At 36.3% G+C, this 27704-nt stretch overlaps 1 pseudogene; it reads left to right on the forward strand.

The window, feature by feature from the left end:
* Positions 1-96: 96 nt before the first annotated feature.
* On the forward strand, positions 97-4866 carry LOC148298425 (uncharacterized; annotated as a pseudogene).
* The last annotated feature ends 22838 nt before the right edge of the window (positions 4867-27704 follow it).

Below are 27704 nucleotides of genomic sequence, written 5' to 3' on the forward strand. Positions count from 1 at the left end.
TAAAAGTATATATATACAAGCGGCGCAGATCGAAAACTGAACAAGATACTCACAAACGAACTCAAAATCTAATAAGTCATGTGCTGCCCCTAAATGATGCATCTGCTCAAGCTAGCAGCTCCTCAGCATCGCAGAAGAGTATTTGGGGTCGACAGATTCAGCACCCAGCTCTTCATGTTTGATGAAGATCTCCAACTCAGCACCACGATATTCATCACTACTGCTCCAAACAGTCGAATTTGCAGCATCCTGTCTGAACCTGCGGGAAACACCATCTTAGTCTCAGTATCGAAAATATGCCCTTAAATCTATGAAATTGACCCCAACCTATGCCAAATAAGGCTTCGAATTCGGCGTATGCTATTTATTAAGTGAAGTCAAAACTCTTCTATTTCGATGCATCTATATGGAAACGTATAGGCTCTAGAATAAATGCACGAGCACTCGACTCACTGATCTAATTTTCAAAAGGCAAAATTGTCAAAAACCCATGCAGGAACCTGAAAGTGAGCCAATTACTGTGGAAGATATGCTCTGTGTAACAATCGACACCAACAAAATCTATCATTATAATACTCGCGGGTGGGAGCTTGTTCATAAAATTTAAGCCGCAGATCCCAACAAAAAATATACGCGATGTGCTGCAATTGAAAGAAAATATAATTTGAAAAATTAGCTCACAATGGAAAACTCGTAGCGAAAACTAAAAGATGGCCTTATCTTTTATGCTAATTAGAAGTTTATGGACGTTTATGTAAATAGTTATCCATATTATAGAGTGATGGGCGAGATACTGAACAAAATGATCCTCATTATTGGTCACTATGAACAATACCACTATTTCGCAGATTGTATAGCAAAGGAAATGATAGTGAATCGGTCACAATTTTACGACATAAGTATATATTCATCGATAAACTATTCGAATGATGCGCGTACTAATGATACAGCATTAATTTATATGAACTCGACCAAATAATACCTGCATAATAATCCTCTATTATTCGATAATCATGAATTGATATAATAAATACTTACCCAAGTAATAGTATTAATTTAGAACTAAGTTGCTCATCTCATCATTTTATAGCTAGGAATGAATTATCATGTCATGAATACCAAGATGAACAAGGTGTTGCCATTTATTGAGGAGTATCTGGCTGCTAATGGTGAGCAGAGACCCAAGCCTGCATCCACAACGCCTGCTCTCTCCAAAACTTCAATATAGCAACCAACAACCCATCACACTTCTGCTACATCATTGGCGGGCAATAAAAATGTGGCAAATAAAGGGCTTATAAGGTTGGAGTCCATCTCTTATGACTCCCATAAAGTTGAAGAGGGGGATAAGTTTATGAAGTGCTCGGAGCCACATGATTTCACTCTATTTTTCATTGATAGTGTAGGGATCAAAACGAGAATAGACATTCAGAAGAAAGATATTTTAGGCTCTGCTATACAAATCGATGAAAAAGAAGGCGCACTCTCGTTTGGAGTCAAAAATGCCAAAATTTCCAAAGATGATAAAATGAAATCTATTTTCCATCTGAGCAACTCTAAGGAGGGATAATTCAGATTCAAAGTAGTGTTCGTGGACAAAATGGAAATAGCAACTTTCAAGAAAACTGCCTTCTGTCAAGGCATAAACATTACCGCACCTGCCCTGACAACTACGCAAACTATCAAACCAGTTTAGCCGACACAACCATCGAATATCCTTGCTGAAGATGATCCTGCCAATATAAAATTTACGATGCCATCGTAGGAGAAGCTGAAATAAACTGAAAGATTTCGTAGGGCTATTAGTAATATATTGATGTATATGTAGAGGACACAAAATAGGAGGACAAAATGACAGTTTTAATGGATATCTTTAAGATTAAAAAATAATACTCGGGTCCTTCAGGATAAAAGAATACTTCGAAATGCCCAATATCTGTTTGCGGAAAATATTTTCGATAGACGGCGCAACTGAAACTTCACGTGAAGACAAAACATCCTGAACTTGCCAAAAACGGCATATAGTTCTCAGACTAGCATGGCTGCTTCGAGTATACGAGTAAGGCACTGGACTTATCACTGTACCTTGGGAAACTATACCCTGATGAGACCAAAAAGCTCTTAAGACTGATGAAAACAGAACCACAACCCTGATAGTTTGATTTCATTTGCACTATCATCATTGCTCTCATTATTAATTCATTCATTATTCAGATAATGCTTGTCTCTGTTACGAGGTTTCTTTTTTATTCAGTCTGATTTATAGTATGTTCATAAAGAACGAACTCGCTCTAACTTTGCTTATTTTATGGGATTTTAAAGTATTTCCTGTTTATTATGTCATCTGAATGTTACATAGGACATGATGTCTAATTAACAATTACATAGACAACATCATAATAAATTAAACCATCAGATATTATGATACACGGCCAAAAGAAAAGTGATAAAATTAAGAGTGGAGAACAGCTGACAGAATAAAGCCTGCTGTCTGAAAAAATAAATAAAAAATTAGGAGAGTTTTTCGTCCTCAGAAAGTAGCCCATCAACGACGAGAAGCTGCCCCAGTTAATCTAATTCACAGGCATTCTCATGATGCTCTGCAACGATATTCCAACAATCTTCAACTATCGTAGGGAGCTGGTTGATCGATTGCTCTAGGGACAAGAAAACCCGGTTAATAAAATTAAGGTCCTTGGGGATGATATCAAGTTAATTAGCAAGATTATGCAACAAGACCCCAAATCCTACACTCTTTGGAGCTACAGGCAATGGCTGGTGTTAAAAGTTTTTGCGATTGACCAGTCGATTCTCAACTAAGAAAAGGAACTCTGCAAAATGATGCTGACCAAAGACGAGAAAAACTTCCATGTTTGGAACTATCGGAACTGGGTGAATTCAGTGCACTTGAATTTAGCTTAGGAACTGTCGTTCACTCAAGCCAAAATCCAATCCAATCCTTTCAACTTCTCGCCGTACCACTTTCGCTCGAAGTTCCTGATCAAAAAATATTCTGAAGAGCTGGCTACTTCAGTCGACCAGAAGACCATCATTGAGATATATACTTATGGAATGCCAAAGCGCGTGATGCTTGAATAATTTTAAACAACTCGCACTGCAGTTTTTTTGAATCCGAAGGAAGAGGCGCCTTGGCTCTATTACAGTTGGCTGCTCAAACAGCTATTACCAGCTTTACTGCTAAAAATAGAGTAGCACAAGTAACACTTCGAACTGGTCTTTAGTCTGAAAGTGTCAAACCCCACCCAATTGATAAAGTGCAGCAAGTAGTTTGTTTTAACTTCTGCATCTTCCCCATCCGACCACTGGCAGCTTAAAATCATTAACTCTCATGATCCGTCCCCAACCCAATTAGAAGTGTCTTCAACTTCCCAACTGAACCAGGTGATTCCTGTCGAAACTACAGGCCGGAATATTGTCAGCAATCTCGACACATAGAATAGTGCGGCGAAGGAGATCAAATAAATTTATTAGGCTGAAGAGAAATTTGTGAAAGAAGTCTTAGAAAGTGAGGACCAGATATGCAGATTCGCTTGGCAACAGCTACTTGAAATTTATAACAACACTCTCTACTTAGGAGTCAACCCCTAAGAGTGGTCCAGAATTACGACTTCTGCATTGCAGTTGTTCGAGAACTTGTCACAGGAAACCAAGGGAGCGAAGTATATCGAAAAGCAGCTTGAATATTGGCAAAGGCTGGCCAATTTGGATAAGCTAACATAGGTAGAGAAACATTTAAGAATATATCGTCAATGATTTTATACCATTATGTCTGAATAAATCCGCCAAGTATATTTTCTGCGGGATCACAATATTTAAATAGCAAATTAATTGTCAAACTCTGTATAAAGTATGGATTTGGTGTGGATGGCTTCCCAGCTATCGTGCTCATATGCTGAGACAAATAATCCAGCATCTTCATTTATAAATAAGTATATGATGTGTCATGAGACAAATCGGCCGTGCGATGAAACAAAAAGACTGCTGTTCGCATAGCCGAACACTCTAGGTTTGTAATGTTAATGATGTTAAGAAATTACGGATATATATTGATTATTTAATATTATAATTTTCACCACATATCGATGGGCAAAGGAACTAAAAGCAAGAGAGTGGCAAAGAAGGAGGTTAAAAGCAACCCCCTCTTTGAAAGCAAACCTAGAAACTTCAGGTTGGGCAATAGCATCCAGCCGAAGAGGAATCTTACTCGATTCGTCAGATGGCCGAAGTACATTGCTTTCCAGAGGCAAAAAAGAATCCTCCTCACAAGAATTAAAGTGCCTCCAGTGATCGCTCAGTTCTCAAGAGGTTTGGAGAAGAACCAAACCAGCGTGCTCTTCAAGCTCCTTAAAAAATACTCACCCGAGGACAAAAAGCAAAGAAGATCACGATTAGTCGAGGAAGCCAAGCACAAAGCTGAGAGTAACTCATAATTTAACTATAGAAAAAACTGTCGAAAAGTCAAAGCCCTTCCACCTCAAGTTCGGACTCAACCATGTAACCAAGCTCATTGAAGAGAGAAAAGCCAAGCTTGTCGTCATTGCCAGCAATGTTGACCCCATTGAACTTGTGATTTGGCTGCCAACCCTCTGCAGAAAGATGGACATTCCTTACTGCTTCATCAGAGGAAAAGCAAGACTCGGCCAACTTGTTCACCAAAAGAATGCTGCAGTTATCTGCTTAACTGATGTTAGGAAGGAAGATGAAGGAGATATTGCAAATTTGGCCACATCCTTCAGAGCCAACTTCAACAACAACTCCGCACTACGAAAAGATATCGGCGGATTCAAAAAAGGACACAAGAGTCAGATCAAATTCAATAGCGCAGAGAAAATCAAAGAGCAATAAATTATCCAAAGAAATAAATGATTCATTATTTAAATACAACAATTCAACAATTTTAATCTGTTTCGCACAGAATACACAAATCTTTCGAGCCCCTTTATTTTAACTATTTGAGAGAAAATTATTGAATAAAACTCTCATTAGGCTCCATTTCGATGAAGTTTGCTGAAAAGTAGAATATATACATTATTATTGTATGCGATATGTATAAATAATGGATACATTTGAAATGTTCTTTTCAACCTAACAATATCTATATAATGTTTTCAGCGTCCTTCGTAAATAAATAGGATAAAGAGGCTTGCTAATTGATGGACCTTGATGAAATTGGCGGCTTAGAAAAAGACATAAATGAGAGAAGCACAGCCTCCATTGAATCTAGCTCTACATCCAAAGATGCTCTCATCATCACAAACTCTGTTATCGTTTCAGACTCACTGTTTCATAGAATTCGTTAAACTGCGGCCAGTACAACTCAGGCAGGTAAATACATTCGATTGTGCTGTGGCATAGTGAAGCTTGTGGGCGCGATTGACCCCAATAAAAAGAAACTGCTATCTCCGCTCTACGTTCAATTACTAAAGTTACGTCAAGTAGTGCGATGGAATGGACTCTATGAGGTAATTAAGGAGTTTGCGTAGCTGAAGGGTCATAATTTTGAGTATAAAAACCTATTCAATTTCGCATTCAAAATTTTCCAGTTATTTGGCGATGTGTTGGATCGAATAATGTTTGCACTTGACTTAATCTCAAATAATAAGTACCAAGAGTTTTTCAATCGAATTTAAGCCTTAGAATGCAACTGCTATTTTATTGAATGCATGGTACAAGTGGGCTACAATTCCTACAAACTGCACGGAACTAAATCGAACAAATAAAGAAGAATAAAGATACTAAATATCATAAAATATGTTATCGATACGATCACATCGTATTGCAAATTTAGTCTCCGGATTTATGAGCTGAGCCCAACCAATGTTGCAATCTTGAATATCATATCTTCTATGGCTGGTTTAGCGACTATGTTGTACTGATGACAACTATGCTGTACTAATTTCTTTGATTGATTAGTGTAGCGGAGTAGCGGAGTAGCGAAGTACTGATTTCATTGGTTAAAGTTATCAGATTGACAGAACTCATTAATGATTCAATATACCCTATGTTCTATTCATGCTTGATTTATATAGCAATGCGAATTAATGGTCTGCTGGAATAATAGAATTGATTACTAGAAATACTGTAACATGCAACATACAACATGCAGCATACAAGATAGCTCTTTGGAACTCAGCAGAAGTCAAAGACTACTTGCAGAGGAAATCATTTGAAGCAAATAAAATCGAAACTCTGCATAATAACCCAAATCTAATCCCAATTATGTTTGTACTCACTTGCTCCACAAATTTAACCATTATATTAAGATATATTCATCACTTTTTTGTTACTATCAATGCGTTCTTGCCGATATTTATAGGCAGTCGGCATTAATATGCAGACTTAGGCTCAAGAGCGTTGTCTTTGGATGCCATTCAATTATCAATTTAATGATAGTAATATTAAACCAATAACGGCCCAATAGAATAGTAATTAATGAAGCGTAAAGCAGTATACAGTGCGTCAATGAACAATACGCCGAACAAACAATCAAGTCATAGGACAGTCTCATTCAAGCAATAATCTGTCTCAAACAAGCGAAACACCACGAAAGATAGCGTAGGAGTTTCTCGTCTAAACTTGAGTAAGGCTTCAAATTATTTACCAAAGCAAAACCACTCAATCCTAAACCCAAGCTCTTAATTCAAGGATTTTTGTTTGTAAGTGCTGAATAACGAATCGAAGGTTCACCAAAAATAAAATAAATCACTCAAAATTGCCATTAAAGCAAATCCCAAAAATACCGACAAACTCTTAATGCAATTAACAGACTCATAATTGCCTAAGAAGGCTAACAGTCATCGAGATCAAATGCTAAACAATTACCAGTAAATTTCACATGCCGATAATCTTTCCAAATCACGAAAAAACAGGGAGAAAATGAAAGCTCTTATAAAATAAATCAAACTACAAAATGATGCTATCTCGAAGCTGACAACAAGACTGCTGGTCTATGAAGAAAGCACCGGCTCTATGCTGAAGTTGGCAACTGAGCTGGAGCAGGAAGTCCATCAACTGTAACATGAGAATAACTCGTTAAAGAAGCAAACCAGAAATTAGATCCTGTTCACTTTAAATGACAAACAAAACGATGTTCATTCATCTCATTTTTGAACATGTGATCAATATTACCTTTTTTAATAACTCCCTCTGAATTATATGTATTTATAATTCATTTAGGATTATAGTTTCGGAAATTGATCCCTTTTTCAGAAGGATTTATTCATAAATTAATGCTTAAACTTAAAGAAAGAAGGGCCAAACAATTGTTGAAAGTGAGGCTAAGAGAAAGATGATGTTGAATTAGGTTATAAGTTATGTCAGATAAATATACGTTACAATATATATACTTCGTTATATTTGTGAAGAAAAAGGAAATGAGTATATAAAAAATGATTTTTTTTTTTTTTTTTATAAGAATTTGAGAACAAAAATAACAAGAGAGAAAAATATGAAGGAAAAAGGTAAAAATATCAAAATTTTAAATTTAAAAAAATAATAAAAAATAAAAATAAAATAAAAATAAGAAAGATGACATTTTTCTAAATGCGCAGCATTTAGCAACCCTCAAGGATTAATACATGGCAATCTGAAACTCAAGGGAGGCGCGATAGTGCCGACGATGAAAAGATAAACTCACAAGAAATGGAGATGCGAAGCATGCTAGACCAGTCGTGGCAAAAATTCTTAAGAATTTTTTTATACTTAAAAACCCAACCTCAACCACTACAACTCAACCTAGAAGCTGTTGGGGGTGCTGGCTCTATGTTCATGACCGTCTCAATTAGGCACTTGACCTGAATGATGCCAATCATGCCGGATTGGCCTTGAAGGTAGGCCCCACCTGCTTCCCTAGATCAATCACCCGCAAATAAGCCATCCTCAAAATTACTGCCCTCGCCGATAAAAACGATAAAAACATGGAAGCAGTCAAGCCATTTTCGCAGATAGTAAGCAGCACTGTAATATAAGAAGAAAAGAAGCAGTCATCATAAGTGCTCAGCTAATATGATGAAAAACTCCTGTAGAAAATGCAGCATTTTGCGAGGGAGCTCTCAGAGCTGCACTCAAAGGGGAAAATAAAAGACCAAGTAAAGTAGAAACTCAAAGGAAGCCAGTAGTATTTCTTGTGGTTTATACCTGCGAGCACAGTCATGCATTCCATGGTGCTGGTCGCCTCCACTATTGCCCTGATGTGCATATGCACCTGGTGTAAATTCTATAAGGCCAATGCCGAGGATAAATAAAAGAGAAAAACTTCATGGAAGACTGGCAAGCCGCCAGTCGGGAAAATAACGAGGAAATTGCATAATTTTACTATATAAAAATGCAGACTTCCAACAGCCATAGCACTATCTTTGATGATGATAATAATTATGATAGTTGTGATAGTTGTTCAATAGATAATTGATTTATGTTATGGAATCATTTGCTCATTAGTAATTCGATTGCATGATTTACTTGAAAGCTGATGAGATTTGGGAAGAGTTCGATACCCAGGTATCCTTTCCGCCTAAATCAGTAGCTATTTTAGATAAGAGCTGACTTTTATCTTGGCCAATGTAAATAGTGAAGAAATCAAAGGTATGACCCTTTTAAGTTGTTTATTTGCGTATCTTTTTCATATTCTATATTTGGGCTGATGGGTAGGAAGCACAACCGTCTGATATTAAAACGAAAGTGAGGCTTTTTTTACCGACATCAGGCGATATGCACTAGATTGAACCTACTAATGCAGCATCAAGATTCGTCCCTCCTCCAGGAAAAGGAATAGCTTGAGTGTCTATTCCTGCAGGCTATTTATTTCTGATCGCGATTCGATGTGTAGAATTAAAGACAACAACTGATACACTATTTTCACTCACACTTGCAAGATCTCCTAAAATACTCTTCAAGGAATTTAACTGATTCCTCCAAGGTTCCCCACTCATCGAACCCGAGCCATCAAGAGCAAAAACATAGTGTACTTATCTTGCAGTTTACTGTAAATATATAAGAGTTTATTTTGAGTATTCCACATGTAGCATTTGCTGGTTGTCTTTTGTCTCTCTCCATTCGCATATTCTTTTGCCTGCGATTTACCACATGTGTCGAAACCTTTAATTTTGGATGGCTATTTATTTCCCTTCGAAGTTCCATTCCTCCTTCTTTGAATCTTTGTAATCTTTCCATGACCATGGTTTGCCATCGAAGTTGAAACTGCTGGTGTCTCTAATGTCTTAGCATCTGAGAACTGAAGCAAATAATTCAATAATTCCTTACTTCTTTTTTTAAATTCTAATTCCTTTTATTGCTCTCATTTGATGCCCTGATTCACATTTGTGCTGCTGATGAGGCCCAATCTGTCTTAAATCTATATCGCAGAGCCGTCCACAACATGGGCAAGCTGCCTCACATATCTTTAAGCGAACCTTCTGTTCAAATTCTTGTTTCTCATTATCGCCTAAATTGATTTATTTTTCAATATTGGTCCTTAACTCAATAAGTTTCTATTATAAAATTCTCAGGAATATTGCCAAGTTTTGAATTTCATAGTCAATATTTACATTTTCAAAGAAATTCACATTTACTTCGTCTTAAACTTTCCCCTTCGCGATGAATTACACTCCATATTTTAAATTAAACTTATTCTGATCTTAGCTCTTTAAAATAGATACTCCTCTGAGTATCAGATCTGAGAAGATCTGACTAACAGTTGTTTATGGATCATTGTCTTCAATGAAAAGATCTTCGGAATCCCATTTTTATTCATTGTTTGAAAAGCAAGCTGCCAGCTATTTGATAATTGCATATAGCTCATTAATCGAAGGAATAACAAGACTCTTGAAAAAAGACTTTGCTGTGTGAAAGTGATCATTGACAAACTATGCATAGGTCCTTTATGTGACCGATTTCGGGTCTGTGAGATATTCAAAGATCTCGCATTCTGATGTGCTTAATTGCATTTTCCTATCTAAATGCTATTGAATAACTTTTCGGGTGTAGTTCTATAAAAGTTTCTTTTTGGCAGTCGATAAGGCCTCTTACTTTTATTTTTGATTCCACTGTATGAGATATTGCTTATACGACTTCAGAAAGTTTTATGCATTTGCCAGACAAGCTTCATTTGGATTCTTACTGATAATGCCCATAAATATTTTTTTTTGCTTGCTTTTTTATTGTTCAACTTCAGCTTTAGTCTCTTCAGATTATTTCTACTATTTAACTTAGAAAGCTTTCCATAGGATCAAAAGAGTAAAGCTATAAACATTATTTATAAAACTATATGCTAAGGTTTGACATATTTGTTTTAAATCTAAATTGAATTTTTTGATTTCGAGCTTTACAAATTTTATGCATTCAGTAATTGAATTTTAAACTGTCATCGATTTGCTTGCTCTGATTGTCTCAATGAATGCAATTATTCTGTCAAACAGGAGTTTTTTCTGAATAAACTATTTGATAAATTTTTGGAACTATCGCCCGCGAATTCTTTAAACCAATGAAGAGAATTACTTATTCATGTAATTTCGAAGAATTTACACTCCTTGATGATTCTACTTAACATGTAATCTTTTTTCATTTGAATAAGCAATGCAAATAGTTTAAAAATCTTGGTAATCATAAATTTTGCTTTTAATTAATTTTTTGTTTACGAATTCTGATAGTTGTTCGCACATTTGCATCAAATTTTCTTTGCTTTTTACTTCAACTGGATTAGTTATAAAGTCTCTAACTTTCAAATTATCTATATTTTAATAATTTTTTATCTAAAGTCCAATGCGACTGAGCTCCTTTGCAGAGTTATATTTAATGTTTTTAATATAATTGGAGAAATAAGCCTTCAACGTTTCAAGATTATGGCTGAGAAACTGATTTGAATAATGCACGCATACATTTCGAATGGTGACTTTCGTGCATTCTATGGGCTTGCATTTGTTGTTTTTGTATTGTTTCAATTAGTTTTATATTTCTGACCAGAGTTTGACGGGTTAAAGTACACAAAATTGAATATTCTTTAATGAATGAAATGAGGTATGGGTTTTGTCTTTGTCGATGGGATATTGCTTCAAAATTTTCTATTTCAGTATTGTTATATTTTTGTCCTAAAACCAGAACCAGCTTTTGCTCGACTTATAAACGACATTGATTATTTCGCTTGCCAAGTATTACGTATCTATTTGAGCTGAAATTTTAAGAAAATCTTATGCGAGAGCATCGACAAAAGAATTCAACTGAGGCTCATTTTTTAATTGTTGTTTGAAACTATACTCATTATCTTTGCCCTGAAGGAAAACTTAGGAAAAATTACTAACATCAAAGTAATAATTGCAGCGATTCTCTCTGAATTCAAAGAATTGAGTCATATCCAAATACTCTCTCGAAAGCTCAGTGACTTCAGATTTTGTTGTAGTGATAATTGGTTGAATATTGATGTCCTCAGTAAATTTAAAAGTATCTGATAGCATTTGTTCGCAGACGGGCTTGACAAATTCTTCGAAACCATTTAATTTCAGCCAATGCTCTTAAGCTTGAGCTTGGTGATTTAGTTTTTGATAGGTAAGCTACATGTTATACAATTCGAGAATTTTATTCCATAAATTTTGGCTTCTTTTCTTTCGATCTAATTTTAAAATAATCTACTTTATGTACAAATTCCATTAGCCCTCAAATTGTTTTTCAATATATTTATCGCTTAAAGCTTCGCCTTTCGAATATATTCTTTTTTTAATCTCTCTTGCCTTTTGATTAATGGCATTAACTCCCCTTTATTGTGATTGCTAAACTTAAAGTTTATACCGATGCGTTGCAACTTCCAGCTTCATATTTTTATAAAAATAATCTAGGTTTCTTTCAATTTCTGTTTGAAGAAGTTAGATTAAGTTATTTCTTTACTGATCCTGTTCTTTCTCAAACTTTGCTTCAAATGATTTAAAAACTTAAGCCTGGAAAATTTTATACTATCGATCTTTGTCTTTTTCCCACATTTCATATTCACTGAGTTTCTTTGGATACTATTCTTTCCATTTCTAAATTTGTTTTTCTATTGTTTTGTTTGTTGAACATTTCCAATCTTTTACTTCCGCTTAAAACCTTTTCATGCGTCTGCTTGTGAATTTGGTGAGCAAAGGAATTCGAATAATGGTCGTCCAGTTGTTCTCCATTTATTCGTAAATTCCTTCCAATGTTTGCGGCTCCGCATTTTTCGACCTGATTTATAAAATTTTTATCAACTACAATGCTAATGCTTTGGTTCGAACATAGAACTCCCGTGTGGGAGTTTTATCCTTTTTTTGTACACTCATCAGAACTTGCTTATTTCCTTTCCAATTTTATGTGATAAAAGCATTCGGCATTGAAACTGCTTATTAGATGCTCATATAATTTTACATTTGAGGACAAACCTCGACGATTTTAGATCTCATCTCCATTATCTCATTTAATTGCTGTTGATTTATTTATCCATCGGTTCCATGATTGAGAACAACATAGAAGTTTGGGTATTTTGCTCCTTCCTTGTCGTCCATGAGTTCACTGTCGAAAGAAAGTTCAAGGAGATTTTCACATTTTGCATCGACGTCACCTCTCGTGTTCAAAACAAGGATATCACATACTTTTAGGAGAAATAAGACTAGCTTGTTATCAAAGTTTTTGCCTTATGAACACTCTCTTTTATAGTTTCCAAACAAACCTTCAGTATCAAGAATGAGGAGTCCCTAACAATTTTGAATATTTTTTCCTGCTAATTCATAATAAGTGCCATAAACTCCGTTCGTGCACCGACCCTCGCTGCTCATGAAATCACACCCAAATAAAAAATTGAGAAGCGTAGATTTGCCCGAACTTTGTAATCCAAATATTCCGATGGTTTTTACTTTTTTATTTTTATACATATCAATGTTAGCTTTGAGAAGGCCAGCATGCATTTTGAGAGTATCTCCGTTGATAATCTAAAAATTTTGGCAAGATTCGAATTCGCTTTCAAAAAGCCTTTTAGCATCTTAAAGCATTTGAGAATTGTTTATATTTTAGGTTGAGTTATTTAACATCTGACTAATGGTTCTCCAGAAATTTTAAATAGAAAACTGTGTGTCTCGGATTTAATAGAACGCCTTTTTTAATGACTCAGTTTGATAATTCTGTTTCGTGAAGTCCTTATGGTTGAGTAATTTTTAAAGGTTGTCTATTTATTTTTTGAATTTTTGCTTTAGAAATTTGGATGGCAGGCTTTTTAAGAGTTTTAGATGATCTAAAACTGCAGACTTTATTTTTTAGAGGTGGTTTTAGGACTTTTTTTCTAATAAGCTTTCAATTTTATTAACCGAGGAGAAAAGATTCAGAATTTATTGCCTTTATATTCGAGAGAATTATCTGATTTTACTCATCAAAAACTAAATTTTACTCTCCCTTCGCATTTTAATTATCTCTGCAAATGTTTCATGCATTTTTAGTTTCTTTTATCCCTTGCCTTCTTTCAAATAATTGAGATCAATCATGCTAGAGAAATCTTTTTATATATTTTTCAATATTTTGTAATATTTGCCCAACTATTTGTCAGTCCGAGCAAATGATTCAATCATTTTCCATTTATCTGCCTTTTAATCGTTCGACTTGTTAATAATGTACTCGTTAATGGCATCCGAGATGTTGTCGATTTTGTCTGAATGATATCTCATATTCTCTTTATTCAGCTCATGAATCTTTATTTTCGGAATGTTATTTTGGAGTTCGAAAGATGTTTTTCCGGAGTCTCTTTATATATAAACAATTTCGGCTGAAATGTTATATTTTTTGATCAATTCTTATACTTCGGCCAATTGATTTTCCTTATAATGCAGCAGTATCAAATTGGCTGCTTTCGAGAGTTATACTTTTTTGTCCACGCTAATGCTATCATTCGATACATCGATGAGATCGACGAGATGTTTTTAGTTCCGATAGATATTATATTTAATGCTGACTGATTTGGAGCATATTGGATGGCGAGATTCACTTATTTCGAACTTAGTATTGAAAATTTGATTCAAAAAGCTGCTTTTTCCTTTGATTGTATCATCGAAGCTCATCGAAAGAACACTAATACTTTTGTTTGCAATCCAAAAGTGATTTTTTTTGAAGCAGCATTGTGCTCCGCTGCTGTTTTTTGTAATTAACGGAATTGGGCTGTGATTTTTGTTGATTCTCATGAATTAAACAATCAGTTCCTCGTCGGCAGAACATAAAATATGATTCATAGCATAGGTTTAGTTGAAAAATATTTGTTATTTTGCACTTTTGGGTTGCCATAGGTTGCAACTTTTGTTTGTCTTTTTGATTAATCTTCGGATTTCACTAAGAGCAGAATCAATCCTGCAATGCTTCTTCACTGCTGAAAAGATTATCCGAAGCGCAAGGATCCGAAATTGAAATTCATAGGACTCGCTTGGAAAATCGGATTCGTTTATCTATTTTACAAAGTGTTAATCATCTTCAACATAAAATTATCGAAATAACGACACAGGTATTGGCTCCTGTTTGCTGAAAGAGTAGAACTCCATATTTGAAAGCTTTTTAACTTCGACTCTGCACTGCGGTTCAGTGATTTTCATTCCTTCAAAAGTTTATTAATTCTTCATTTAGGATTCTCCCACTTGCCATTGCTGTTGCTCTGAACGAAGATTGCATTGATGCTCAAATTTACTCTTTAAAGCCTTTATTTTTTCATTACTCAAAACTTTCATTTGATAATTTTTGGACGATTCTTATATTATAACTTCAATTTCAAGTTTTATTTCGAATGTGATAAATATTTCTTTTATTTATTCGCCAGAAAGAATTTCTTAGAGAGTTTTATTTTGTGACACATCTTTTTGAATGTCTTCTTAAGTTACTATCTGACTAATAATAGCATTTTCCTCGAATTTTGTTGACAGATACTTTAATACTTCGGATAATTTCACCTAAGTTGGCACAAGTTCATTTTTTAATGTCTTCCCATTTACTTTAATTTTTGGGGTTACACAGTGTCTAAGTTAAACATTTGCTACAACTATATCTTCTTGATATTCTTTGTAATTCCGAAAGAAATAGTAATTTTTTCCTCGAACTTTTAAATGACTTTTTATTTTTTCAATGCTCGTACCCAATTAAAAAATTGTGATCTCATGTGAATCATCTAAAACAGTGACGTATAATTTTATTTGAAGTTCTAGCTCAGAAATGCCAAAGCCATAGGCAGTGACAATACTGCTTTCCATATTAAGAATCTCTTGACATCTATTTTATCGTTTATCCTCTATAAAATATTGGCATTTCATTTATGCTGAAGTATTAAACTTCGACAATATGGTATTCAGAGTGTCCATTTCTGAATAGTTTACAATTGCATCTTTGTATCGAATAGTTCCGTTTAATGATATAAGTTTAGGTTTTTCAGCATTTGTTTTTTGCATTGTGCTTCTGAGGCCTTATATTTGATATAATTTTTATAACTTTTCTTTTAATGCATCTGCCTTTTAAAATTCATCTAGAGCTATCCTTTTATCTATCGCTTTTATTGTCTTTTATATTTATTTTTAAATTTCATGAAGTTAAAATTTCATCGATCTACACTATTGTTCAAGCTAAAACATAGGATTTTAGCAGGTTTCTTTTGTTTTGTCTCTAATGAAAGTTATCACGTCGATTATGGCTTGAACCTCATCGATATTGACTGCTTTACCCTTCGCTTTCATAGTCTCTGTCAGCTCGTAAATTATCTTATTCAATTTCTATCTCGAGCCAGATGACTTGTTTATTATTATTTCTCTTTGCTATTGAATTGCTTTGATTAGTACCTCAAGCCTTTTTAATAATTGTTTGCACTCTTTATAATATTCTTTTTCTTACTAATCTTCGCTTTATTCAATGCCTTCATTTACTACTTTTTCAAGCTTCTTAATTTTAATTTCTGCTTCAGCTTCAGAATTCATTTTCAGGAGTTTGAGGTCTGATGTAAGCTTTAATAGACAATTTAAGCCCTAAATCTTTTTTATGAAGATTTATATCTCAATTTTTTCTTCATGAAACCTTTAAATGCCTGGCTCCTGACTGCCTGCCGATTGTTTTAAACCTGTAGTTTCTTGATTTTTCTTTTCAGGATTCGTTATATCTAGTTTTTAATTTGGATCATTCTGTTTCGAAGTAATGACAACATTTCCTTTCTAACTCATTGAGTAATTTTAGATGCTTAGATCACATTAGAGTTATATATTTTTTTAATTTTTTGGTGCTTCGGAGCTCATTGGAGTCGATAAGAGTTTCTATATGATAGCATTGAGTATACCTCATTTTCAGGTAGATTTTGATCAAGACTGGAGCCTTAGCTGTTCATTCGATTTGTGATAAATAAATACAATATCTAATTTTCAAGTTCCTCCATTTAAAGTGACTCTGCCATAAAAAGTATTTTTAAATATTGAAAAAAAAAAAAAAACAGAAAGGAAAATTGACTCGTATTCTTGATCAGCTAGTTTTTGGATTGCTTTATGTGCAATTTTCGACAGAACGTCAACAATTTAGTTACCCTATTTATTCTGCTTTCGCAATCGATCGATAAATCTCAACTTTAATCAAATGAAGTTCGGCATTCATGCATAACAAATAAGAGTTGAATAAATCAGCTGATTCGATGCTTTATTTTTCGATCATTTGATATTTATATGTGGTAAAATGTGATAACGATTAAAATAATGATTAAAATAATGATTATAATTATTATATTGATAACATTGATTTGCTATCATAATAGTATCATCCTGAATTATCAAGTGCCGATCGATATGATCAACACAGTCTAATGTAAGTCCCATGGTTGGATCCTCAGAGACATGCAGCATTCTTGTTGAGCCTTTAATATATGGTTTGCAGCATTGATTTGCTAAAATAGCAGAACCGATCATTGTACTTTTCATGCTATTAGAAATACTTCCGATTGAAGGATACTGCGAAGTCCTTCACGAGCTGGTTAATTTAATTCAGCTAGCCGAGATCGTAGAATTATCTCAATAATGATTGCTCATGGCTGGTTTTGCTGTTGTATGACCTCAAAAGTATCCCTATGGACAAGTTTTGGGAGTAAAGGCACAATTTCACTCAGGATTTATATCGGTTTATGAAGCAGCCCTCATTCGAATGTTCATCTGTGCGCTATCGAGGCTGATATTCACTACGAGTTCATTACGATGTTCATTATGATGTTAGCTCTGATGTTCACCATGACGAGTAACTTTGACCTTACACTAAAAATCTGGGTGCATAAACTCAAATAATTTGGAAGATATTTTGAGTTTAGAAAAGGGATGTTTTTTTCTTGCATTTGCCGGATACTCAGCGTTGTTGAAGCCATCGATGATGTTCCACAAACTAAAAGCGTGATAGATTTTAAAAACGCTTGGATGGCTTCTGATGCAAAATTATGAAATGGAAGACTGCTGCTGTTATTCAGGGGATGGCAATATCTCTTTGATGATGCAAGGGCCGACAGTTTGCACTCAGATAATTCTCGCAGTGCGTTGCGACTGTCGAGAAATAACTGGAGATCATCGAAAAGAACAAAGCCAAAATAAACGAATAAAGACTGTCGTATTTCAGCGAACAAATGAAGGAGCTGAACAATCTCTCCAACAAAGTCGAATCCGCATTGAAAAGTTCGCTCAAAAACAAAATTAATGTGAACGAGTACGACATCAAAGATAAAATAAAGAAGTACAAGGAGAAATACGATAAAATATATGAGAGATATACAGCATTGCAAGATTATTTCCTGGGTTATTCGAAATAGCAACTACTGAAGAATCGCTCGTAAAATCCATATGCAATAGGTGGCCAAGTTGAAATAGACGACCTCAGCCGTATGAAAGACCATCGGGATAGGTTGCTAGGAGTCCATCGGGAAGCGAACGAGGTGAAGGATCTTGTCGATGGGACCTTCATGTAACTGAGGAATCAGGGAGATACGATGGATATTATCCTATTATTTTATTTTATTGGACGCACTTAATAGCCGTATCCCGTCTCTTTTAAAGTTTGTTTCCTTTGAACTCATCGGCTTCTTTTTATATATTTATACAAACTAAGACACCAAGTATGCATATGCAATTATACTTGGCCATTTTCAAGCAAGAATCACTGTTAATAAAAAATGCCTTGCCGGTTGTGAGCCAGACAAGACTGCTGCATCGAGTTTGTCTCCATTTTGTGGAATTATAAAGATGCTGACACAATAAAAATACAGTGCCAAGGCATGACAAGCAATTTGAAGATGAAAGCTAGCGCAAGGCGCAAAAACTTCTAAATCAAAATCAATATCTGAGGAGACTCATCTAATAAAGTATTGGATAGTCGAATAAAGATTAATAGACAGATTTATACAATAAATATAATCACCCAGCCGACTGCTATTTCTAACTCAATAATGAGCGTCAAAAACACTCGGTATTTAAACAATCTTCAGAACACGAGTCCCTGCAAAATGACCTTCTCTTTCTCCAAGGCGTTGAGGTTCGAAAATACTAAATCGTATACTGAATGCTAACTCAGATCAACCCCCGATAAATTCTACATTGACCGCAATTCGAAGAGCCTAAGAGCCACCTCGATGGGGTTTGGCAATAAACTAAGCCTATAGAATAAAAACACTGGAGACCCAGGCCTCTACGAGATCAAGTCCATCTTTCGTGCCAGCCATCGCCAGAACCAGAACCAGAATCAGTTTGGGGAAAGTCACTCAGTAAATAATGGTCTATCATAGCAAATTTTCGATCGCTTCATTAACACTCGTAACCAGCCTGGACCTGGATCCTACAATCCTGAATAGGCCAGGGACATCAAATTTTACATCGGGCAGAAACTGAAAGCAATGCCCTGCAGCAAAGTGCCGAGTCCTCATCACTACATTATTCGATAAGATTGCCTGGACAAGCTCAGCAAATATAAATATAAGAAGGCATTTCGGATCCGCACAGAAGGAAGCGAACGAATCGGCCTGAAACAGAACGATAACAAGATTCCTGGCCCTGGGCAATGTAAAAAACCCTGCTTATATAGATGATGTAGAGGCTGTGAACTCCATTGAGTCCATCATGAAAAGAAGCAAAATGTCTAGCTTTACAAAAACACAGAGGTTAGCCTCAATCGATGTGAAGAGCCCTATAGGGCCTGGCAGCTACTCCGCATTTTCGATTTTTGCACAAGATTCCGATCCGAAATGATTTATGATTCGATTAATAATGCCACTTGTCATAAGAATACTTGCCATAAGAATACTTGCCATAAGAATAATTGCCATATAGAATAATTGCCATATAGAATAACCGAATCATAACTTATAACTACTCAAGCAATAAGAGCAAGTAACAAAAATCAATCATCCATTTATTCGAGGACCCTCTCCATACTCAGCATCAGGGATATTCTGGTTTGGTCCAAATCATTCGTTTTTCTCTCATCCGCTGCTTCGATGAGTACACTTCGACTCATTTTCTCATTCCCAGCTCGCTATCGTTTGGAATAGCCCCTCGAGCTATTCACCTGCTCTTCTTCGAAGTCAATGCTGCCACCTTCGTAATAACGCGAATTGAAAGTGGTGGAAACAGCTGATTTGTTCATAGCATTTGACTTTGGCTGCTTTTGAAGACATTCGGAAGAGGTTTCTCTGCTGCTTTTAGTGTCGTCCGTGTCGATCCAGTAGGGGACATACGGCTTTATCTATCGGTAGTAATAGCAGTTGTAGAATATGACATAGAGCTTATCGTGTATTTGCTCGAGTTCCCTTAAAATGGACTCCTCGCACTGTTTGGGCATGGCCTTCTTCATCTGATTATAAATGATCTCGAGATCCTGCGCGAGTAGCAAATTGAAATCAAGCGCGAACTGGTACTTACTCTTGTAGTACCGCCCGAATTTGTATAGAATATCGCAGAAGCTGCTCCCCCTCGAGAGTAGATTCAAGAATCGGTATATTTTCTCTGAAGGGCTCAGTTCGGAATCGTCCTTCATGAGAAATCTCTTTTGGAGGTATAGTTTGTATGGGGCATTAAGCTTCTCTTTGATCATATTTTCAAAAGGGTCATCAGTGTGGTCTTCGGTTGCGTGGTCCAATATATCCAAGAGCATTTCAGAGCTCAAGGAGCCCTCGGCGTGGCAGCTGTGCAAGAGCATTAGGATTTTGAAGATTTGAAATGGCTTGTATCGAGCCAGTAAAAGATTGGAGAGAATGGTCCTGGAGCTGGAATAGATTCGCAATTTGCATGTCAAGCGAAAAAGATCATCATTAACTCTATCATTGGTGTAGAGGTAATTGGTAAGCTGAGCTTTGAAGTTCATTCTGATTTCGTAGAAATTAACTAACTTTAATAACTAAAAGTATCGAACAGGATTAATATCATTTGTTTCTCCAGCAATATACAGACCAGTCGTCACAACTCAGAATTATAATGTGAATCAGAGTTAATCAGAGTTAAATTGTAATTAAATCCACATATAAAGGCCAAGCATTCAATTTTATCTCGAATTTCTGTGAAGATCAATAAAATCCCATTTTAGTATGTCGCAACAGAAATTAAATGTGTATCAATCAATGAAGGACATTTCAAATACTAATATAGAATTTCTTCAATATATATAATTTCAATAAATATAGCCGTAGAATATGTGGATGGCCATGGATACTAAAAAATGTTCGAACTTAGCAGTGGGGGTTATTGGGATCTATCTCATCTATTGCATTGCCTCTGTTCTCCAATAGTGGATGTACCAATTTATTCATTCAGAATGAAACAGCCTTACATAAACAGGCTCACTGGCGAAAAGTAGCAGTTTAGAAACTCAACTGCTTTCATTCTGGTCCCTTCGATTGTTTCATGGGTTTATGGGTGGTTCTTGAACTGCCAATTAAAGTCTGAATCATCATAAAGGACTGTTGTTCTTTCCAAAAATCTCTTCAAATGCTCTGCGTTAGTTTTGCTTTCAACGATTTGCTTCACGGAAGCAATCTATGTCACAGACTTTCCGATTGTGATGATGTTTAAGTCATGTAACATCCTATCTGTGATTTTCGTTGGTGTGTTTTGCTCCAGAGTGCTAGAACGTAAGAATAAATTAGGAATGAACAAACTAATCATCGGGTTTCTGGTGTCTACTGGCATACTGCTTTACTATTTCGGAGGCAGCGAATAGCATACCAAGAAGGCAACAAAAGGTTGGGGGGTTTTCCTGCTGTTCGTTTCTTTGATAGCCGATGGATTCCTGCCGGATTTCCAGGCTGAAATTAAGGAGAAGTATAATCCTTCGCCCTTAGAGCTATTTGAAGACACCAACCGTTGGAAGGTATATTTGACTACAATATATTCGATCATGACATTTAGCCTTTTTGAAATGTCAGTATTCTTTTGGGAGCATCCAATATGCTTGTTTCACTTGATAGTGTTAGGATCGATGGGAGCCGTCGGACAGATGGTCATATTCTGGATGATCAAACAATTTCGGCAGCATATAGTGCCATTCGTGATAACAACCCGCAAAATAGTGACAGTCCTCATCAGCATCGCCTTTTATGGCCATGAATTCAGATACCTGCAAATTGTTGGCATTGTGATTGTGATTGTTTCAGTTGTGGCAGAGTTTTCGAAGGAAATCCTCAGCGAAAAAAATGATAAGTCCCCGGGATCGAACCAACCGATTTCATTAGATAAAGTATATCACCATCAAGATTTGGGGCTCGTCTAAGATCATAATCAAGAATAAAGCGGTGAAATCATAAAATAAGGCAATAGATGAAACTGATATATTTATCGCATTGCTGAATATTTGTCGAAATAAGTTATCCCTGAGTGCAATATAATTGATAGCATTCATCATGCAGTCTGTGCCAGTTTCCTCATCGAACAATGATTTGGTAGTAGTCTTTCAATCGCTTACCATCTTTACGATTATTGAGAGTAGCTTACATTCTTTTTATGAACTCTCTCTGTAGCTAATCAATACTTCCTGAGTTATGGCTTTGATTTGTCTTCAGCATCCATTGTTCCTTTTCTGAAAAACGATACAAGTGCTCTTTTCTTATGTGACTCAACAAGCCCTTTGACAACTTTGACATGTTTGAAATAGTACTCGAGTACTTGTCACTTAGTTCCGGTGTAATGCCCATGCTAGGATTGATGCTTACTTTGTAAAGGTAGGCGATGTTGTAAAAGAACCCAATCATCATCAAGATGTAACGATCGACAGTCGGTATTTATAATTATTCCTGCAGTTACTTTATCAGGGTTATTCTTTCGCATCGCTATTGTAAAATTCTGGTCATTTCCAAAGCTCTGCCACTCATAATAGCCTCAGTCCGATCCAGTATAGTTTGTTTGTACTTGAGGGATGCTGAAATTTATGGGATTGGTAATAGAATCGACCCTGCAAATTTTTTTGAAGTTGGCCGAATCAAAGCAGGTTCTGATATGCCATATAATTCAAGATGATTATCACGAATGAAGCTATCATTGAGTATGTTATAAGTCGAGGAATATTCTTCTGGCACTGAATGTTATTTTATTGAAGATATCTCAGATAAATATGTTGCTTAGTTTAAACATTCTTTACTATTTTCGTTTCCGGAAACAGCCGACCTATTTGTCAGCATGAAAGAATCATTTGTAATACTCTTTGAGTTATTCTCAATGCTTTGTGTAGTTTCATCAATGCCTTATATGCCTTGTGAGGTTTCCTCGATGAATCCCTGGCTATTCTCTAATTGATCTGATGCAATTGGTTCAACCTGATTTATTTGCTATTGTTCCCTGTTTTCCTCTTCCTTGATCCTTATTTTGTCTATAATTTGAAGGATCTGATCGATAGTTTTGCGTTGGGGATGGACGATGCATGTCTACAAGAGCTCGAAATATATTTCCTCAACTTATGAGCTAATGCTATCTCTAAATTTGGCCAAATATTTTCGCATTTTCTCTAGAAACTCATCCTATTTAGTGAACTCAGAGTAATCGAAAAAGTATTTGCCTGTCAGGATCTCGTAAAATATGACGCCTAACGAATAGATATCATGCTATATACTGTAGTATTAACTCATCGCCGTCCTCGGATCAATATAGATAACAGTCCCTACATACTGGGACATCATAAAGTCCATCTCCCTCGAGGACCCAAAATCGCCAATCTTCATGACATACTGGTTCTGGTCAGTGCTAGTGCCAGCAAGCGCCCTTTCTAAAAATATGTTTGCGGGCTTCAAGTCTCGATGCAAAATATTTTGATTATGTATAAATTTTAATCCTTTTGCGATTTGCGTGAAGTATTACAGCTTAAGCAAATTGGTGTCGCTCTGTGAAATGTGTGCCAGCCGATCCAGCAGGCAGCCTCCATCACAGTATTCAAGCACTAAAACATGTTTGATTGTCTTGCCCACGCTATACTTCAGACAATCATACATTTTCACAATGTTTGTATGTCCTTCTTACTCCCCTCCGGTTTAGCTCATGGTCCTGTAGCTTTAGATTTCCCGGAGTACTTGTTTCTGCATGTTTGGTATTTTCATCAGACTGGCCTTATACTCTTTCAATGCGACAGTGCGCTGATTGATGGGATCATAGGCTATCCGCACCTCGCATGTGGAGCCGCTTTCGATTGCACCCTATCTTTGAACATACAACTGTTAATAGTCTTAGGAGGTTATGCTCCGAAACATATTCTCTAAAGCTTACTTGTAGTCAACTTAGTCCATTAAATAATTTATCATAGCTCATAAACTGATGTTATTCTGATAGGCTTTATAGTTGTCTGAGAGTAATTGTGCGGATCTGGCGAACTCGTTTAAATCATGTTTGCCGATCTGGATATGGCTACAAGCATCTCAACAAATATGGTGGTGATTTAATTATGCATTGGAAATTGTAAGATTATGGTATAAATATGTTGGCCCAACAAATCACTGCTATTGCTTCTCTTCGTGAGAACCCTCACTAATGTTGCTCAGCTTGTAGCCGTTTGGGTAGAGCAGTCTACTCAGTTTCTATGTTTGGAAGTTCGGATCCCACGAAACCTCCTCCCTATTTAGTCGATACACGCTCACATTTCCGACAACGTCGCCAGTAATTAGAACTGGGGCCCCTCTGCAGAATCGTACCATTGTTTTTGCCGCTGATTTCTCCTCAGCACTAGTGCCTCTAATAATCGAAATTGGATCCAGCATATTCTTCTTTTATAAGTCCCTATATAAAATGCATTGTTACCATAGTTCGAGTCGACCATCTTTGCAGACCGAAGCAAAAACTGTTGCTTACAGGGGACTCCACTCAATATCTGTCACCTCGTCATTCAAATCGAGACTTTGAAAGCTGAATAATGCCTGGTCTTGGCGCCAGTTCCACAACTTACAACTCCAGTCCGCTGAGCATGTCAGAAAAATATCATGGAAAAAGGGGTTATTTCTAACTTTGTAAATAGGGCCGTTGTGCCCGAGGTATATTTATAGGAATTGCTGCGTGTAACTTTTTGAACACCGATAGATGACACCTTCTTCGGTAGTCGCTAAATACATCGAAGATTAATTTTTAAGGAACTCAAAGGATAGCCCAGCTGCAAACCGAAAGTTCATATTCTCAATTGCATCTTTTTTATTGGAGTGCGCAACCCTTTTGAGAATCATCAAGTCGGAATACTATAATCCTTTTTTCATCGACCACTCAGTAATTCTGCCATCCACACTAATGCTGACTAAGCTCTCTCCTTTGTCCCCTTTGCCTTTGCTAATCCATTGGATATCCCAAATGGCATTTGTATTCTTATCCATCGATTCCTTGTTTTCAGCGATAGGTTTGTCGTCTTTTTTTCGAATGTCATAGATTGCGACGGTGCCGTCATGTGTGCCACAGGCTATTAAGTTGGGATTTTCGACACTAAACTTGCAGGAAGTTATTCTGGATTCGGAGGTGAATATTTTTTCAGGGAATGCAGGATTCTTCAAAGTCCAAAACATGAGATAGCCCTTATTGATTTTTTAGCTGGCGTTGCTGTCAAGATCTTTTTCCACCAACTCGTAAGTCACTGCTAACAGATCTTGGTTGACTGAGTTCCAATCTGCTGAAGTCACCGCATAACCCTCTAAAATTTTGCACTTGAAAGTGAACAGAAACTGAAGCGGCTCTTTAATTTCCTACTTTTTTGTTTCCTCTTTCTTCTTTTTGAAGTTTCGGCCAAGTTCATCTTCTGGGGATCTTTTGGTGAACTAAATTTCAGGATAGTTTCGATAGGTGATGTACTCGCGATGGTAGGTTTGGCTGTTAAGAATCCGATCGACATACTTCAGCATTTTTTATAAATTCTAATTTGTCATTAGCCTCCTTTCATTTTCAGATGGTATTTTCTTGGCATGGTCCATCAGCTTATCCAAAAATTACTTCTCCTACTCTTCGACTCTTTGCTGCTCTTGGCTGAACTCTATCTGCATTTGCCCAGCTCTGACGCCTTTTTGTGATGTTGAATTTCCATTTGAAGAGTCTTTCTTTTTTGAACTGTCGTTTTGCTTTGAATCAGATCGGCGATTGTTATTTGAAGTTGAAATTTGATCTAAGCCAGTGTTTCCGGTTCCTAAGCCCCCACCATACTTTTTACTCTTATTTTTGTCACTGTCTTTGGCTTTGAGAAAATATTCGGCAGCCCCTGGCACTGGGAATTTGCCATGGATCTAGATGGCTTATTTATTGAGAGGTAAAGTGGAGAAAGGATTCGTAAGAAGCTCTTCAAACTATTTATCAATGTTCGTTTTAAGATCCTCTTGCAAGACCTCAAATTATGTTTTTTTCTGAAGCTTGACAGTGTCCTCGATATCCCAAGCAGAAGCAAACACTCCATTTTAGTTAGTATTGGCCTTTTCGATGGACTCAGCAATTTTTTTATGCTGAAAGTTAAATGTCTGCACTGGCTTAGCAATAAAGTTGTCACTACCTATTCTTTTTTGCATGTATTCTCGGTAACTTTTATTGACCGCGATAAGCTTCTCATTTTCATGTTTGAAACAGACCGATGGCAAATTGAAGGTGAATATGGTTTAAGTTTATTCTAGCTGCACGCTCATGTTGTTCTCTAGGTCCTAAATGGTTAATGCTTTCTGGTCCTTCTTGGTCGACAGGTTTTTCTACTTCTTGGACTAGGTTTAGGAATCGGCCTCAGATTTGCTGCTGGACATCATTTCGGACTTCTCTTGGATGTTTGAGCTGCTGCCTTTAATTTATGATTCGTTTTGAGAGAGTGAGCTTTTGACTTTGTTTTGGATTTGCTCCCTGGACTTTCTTTCCAATTAATGCTGATTTTCAAGAAGTTTCAAATATTATTCAGTGTATTCCCGTTGGCGCTCGGTTATCAGACTAAGTCATGACAAAGATATACTCTTTCGGAGTTCGTACGACCCCATCCAAGATCACATAATTCGAATCTATTTCTGATTGCGAGGTTTTAGTGCCTGTGATCGGAGCCTTGAGTCGATCCCGGAATCCTTTCTTACTAAAATAAAGCTGCAGGTTACCTAATATTGGACCCTAATATCCCTCCCTTGTTGCTACTGATTTTCGTATTGCCTGCCTTTAAAGATGCCGAATTTTATGCCTGTGAGCTCATTTAAATATAGTAATGCACGAGGACTTAATTAATAGATGAGCTAAACAGGTAAATCATAAGATATAGATATTGGATTATTTGAAGAGAAAATAAAGGGCAAATATCACTCGAAATTTTTAGATCCTTAAAACAATTGTTGCGGAGGAGCACATAGGAAATGCTAATTAAATTGCAAGAAAACAATCACTGCCCGAGTTCTAATCAGAGTCAGAGTCAGAGTCGAAGGATTCATAAGAAAAACAGTATTCTGTCATATTTTTTTTGAATGCCCAGGACGAGGAGAAATATCGATAAGCCCACCATAATCAACTCTGCGATCAAAGTGAAAACCAAAGTAAACCCATCGAACACTTCATGAATGTCAAAATATTTCTTCTAAACCACCAAACTCGTGTAGATTATGAAGAAAGGATAATACACAATTGCTTAGGTTGAAGAGTAGATGTAATTAATTGCCGCATAAACTTAGAACCTTTTGCGAGGCGCTCCATCAGTATATAGAAATGCGAGCTCTGCAGGGACGAATCCCCTGCAGACTGAGATCAGCAGTTTACGCCGATTAATAACAGAAAAGAGTTCATGAATTTAGCCTTATGTGCTGTTCCAATAGCTCTTCAATGCAATTTATGTCCTGGTTTCGGGGTTCTTCAAAGATATTTTGAGGACTAATATGAAATATAGAACTCGGTCTCCTAAGACAACAGCAATCCATACCAAATGCTCCCCTTTTGACTATATCGCGATATTAATCAAGCAGGCAATAGTGTAATATCTGACTAAAACCAAAAACACGAAAAGTAAGGCACTCAACATGATAGGGATTTTGGCGCCAAGCAGTGTGAAAGTGAGATCCCATATGTCATAATCCGGATCTCCGACAACTTGTATTTTTTTGGTTTAATGCTGAGTCTTCGAGTAGCTGCGGCTCATGTTGTTCGCCACCTCAGTTTCTATTTTCGACTGAGCTCGATAGCTTTTTCCCTACTCATTCAATATCACTGTTTCTTATTAATTTATCACTTGATGTTCCTTCGCGGCATTTAGTTTAGGCTCCCACTCCTTATTGCTGCTCA

This window comes from Brachycentrus maculatus, unplaced genomic scaffold (assembly GCF_059751285.1).
Source record: "Brachycentrus maculatus isolate JH-2025_06_01 unplaced genomic scaffold, ASM5975128v1 h1tg002063l, whole genome shotgun sequence".
NCBI lineage: Eukaryota > Metazoa > Arthropoda > Insecta > Trichoptera > Brachycentridae > Brachycentrus > Brachycentrus maculatus.